Source organism: Vulpes vulpes, chromosome 7 (genome assembly GCF_048418805.1).
Source record: "Vulpes vulpes isolate BD-2025 chromosome 7, VulVul3, whole genome shotgun sequence".
In the NCBI taxonomy this organism is placed as follows: Eukaryota; Metazoa; Chordata; class Mammalia; order Carnivora; family Canidae; genus Vulpes; species Vulpes vulpes.
The window spans coordinates 76634474-76637006 of record NC_132786.1 but is presented as its reverse complement, the minus strand read 5'-3'; the positions used below and the strand labels follow the sequence as shown (position 1 = coordinate 76637006).

At 34.7% G+C, this 2533-nt stretch overlaps 1 long non-coding RNA gene across 2 annotated transcripts in view; it reads right to left on the bottom strand.

Annotated features, from left to right (window-relative positions):
• Window positions 1-2533, bottom strand: part of LOC140599693 (uncharacterized) — a 279725-nt gene that overhangs the window by 104568 nt on the left and 172624 nt on the right. The window lies entirely within an intron of this gene.

The window sequence follows — 2533 nt, the reverse complement described above, 5'->3', positions numbered from 1 at the left end:
AATATGTCAAATTATCAAACTATGGTCACTCAAGAGCCTCGATCAGAATTCTTATGTTTTGACATATTCATTTTGACAATTCTCAGATTTATAAAGTCCTAATCATTTAAACTCCTATGTATTTAATAGTTTCTCATCTCTGATGGATGCACTGAGCTAAAGAGGCTTCACCTCATCATGATAGATGGTTCTACTGCTGTGCATAGGCAAAAGGTGCAATAAATTATTGTGGCCAAAAAAGAGTTTGAAATCTTAAGTCCAATTTGATCTGACCACTTTCTATATTTTGCAAGGTCATTTTTAACTGTCATGCCTATTGTTGCTATCCCTTCTTGTACATAATATAAATGATTATTATGTAACTGTTTATGAATTAAAAGTGCATCCAAATATTAGAAGTGTTTCAGACTTTTTTCATAAGTGTTTATAATTCAAGTAAAATAAGTAATCATGCTGTTTTACAGGAAGAAATAGGTTTAGAAATGCATATTTCCAAGTTATCATTTTATAGATAAGTAAACTGAGGCCTAAGTTGAATAAGTAAATGAAAAATAAAAACAGGGCTTACATTCTTGTTCCTGAACTTTTTACTGATGATCTTTCCAATACTAGACACTGATATTCCCCCTATTTAAAAATTTATTTATTTATTTATTTATTTATTTATTTATTATTTATTATTTATTTGAGAGAGAGCATGAGTGTATTGGGGGAAGGTCAGAGAAAGAGAGAGAGAGAGAGAGAGAGATAAGAGAGAGAATCCTCAAGCAGACTCCCCGCTAAGCCCAGAGTCCAACCTGGGTGGGGCTTGATTCCAGGGCCTTGAGATGATGAGCCTAGCAGATCCTATGCCCAACCAACTGCACTACCCAGGCATCCCTACCCTGCCCCCCCCTTTAAAAATGGAGGTATTTATCAGCTTCCAATTTCCCATTATTATGAATTTAGGATTAAAGGCTCTATTAAATCAACAATATCTGCAACATTTTAGCAAAAACATTTTAATAGTATTTCAGTTTTAGTACTTAAAAATAGAACCCCTTATTCTGAAGACAGTAAAACACAGCCATTGTAAATGATCCCTTATATACACTCATGACAGTACCACTAATTTTTTTTTACAAAAAATAAATCTATGTATGTAAGAATGTGTTTGTCTTTCAGGAATGTCATCCTTGCATAAAGATGGAAACCAAAAGTTTAGTGTACTTAAAACTAGAAGTGATGGTCATTAAAATAAATTCTATTCTTAGAAAGCTGAAATCAAGTTATTTGATGAAACAGCTAGAAAACCTGGAAAGGTTGTTCTTTCTTTCAAGGGACAAGACAGAAAGCAAGATGGGACATTCAGAGCTATGTTCCTTGTTTCCATATTGAAAAATCTTGAAATCAGAAGTTGATGCCATTTTAATAGTGTATCTCATTGCCATCAGTTAGTGTATTTCAGTAGGTGTTTCCTCCTGTCTGGGTTTGTTAATGTGTTCACACAGCCTGCCATCGGAGAAGGAGTTTTCCCTGGCGGCCATGACCTAATTTCAAGGTTCTGGCAGACAAATGCAGGCAACGGACAGCCCAGGTTTTCCTATTTAGCATATTAATCGCTTACATTTTTATCATGCAGCCACGATAAGAGGAAACTTGTGAAAGATTTGCCAATCATTCTCAAATCAAGCTGATTGCACTCCTGTAGACCTCATATTTCCTTGCAGAGTTTCTTTTTTTTGCAGGTATCTCTGAGTTTCTGAAATTTCTGACTGGTGTTTGACTTGAACGCATGCTGTGTATAATAGAAAGTTATTGGGTTCTAGAATATGCCAGAGCTCACTAGCATATTGCCTAAGCAGGACTCTGTAGATGACTTTTTTTTCCCCCCCTTCTAATTTCCTTTCATGCTTGTACCTGCAATCCAAGGACGGACATCTCCTTCTCCAAGGAAGCAGAAACAAGGAGTGCTTAGCCAGAGCCAAATTTTCTGATCATGTGCATCCTTAGTGATGGAATAAGAGGAATCTTATTGAATTATATTCAAAAGCTTATTACTTATGTTGGGAAAGAAATGTCAGTGTTCGAAAATGTTACAGAATCGTTTCTATGGGAAAATCTTTGGGCTTGCCTGGAACATTTTCCTATTTTTATTTCTTGGTAAATATTGTTAAATGTTTACTTTTTGCATTCTTAGGCAGGAAATGAAATAGACTGATCTTTCTAAAAGGAAAAATTGTTCTTAGGCTCATTTAATTGACTTTTAACTTGATTTGTTTGTTTTGATGACATGATTTTTGGCCAAAACATATTTTTTTCTTTCAAGTAGTCAATGTGCTACTGCTGCTATGAAAAGGAAGTTTAATAATAAGTATATTGGTGTTTTTTAACTATCAAGTTGAGACTTCATGTCTTTTTGGGAGTTTAGCTAAAGGTCACTGATAAAACTGATGGAAAAACAAAGGACAGTTCTGAGAAATCATGCAGTTTTTTTCTTTTACATGTCATGGGTTCAGTTATGGCTGTGCATATGTTTCCCTAGAGGCATTTA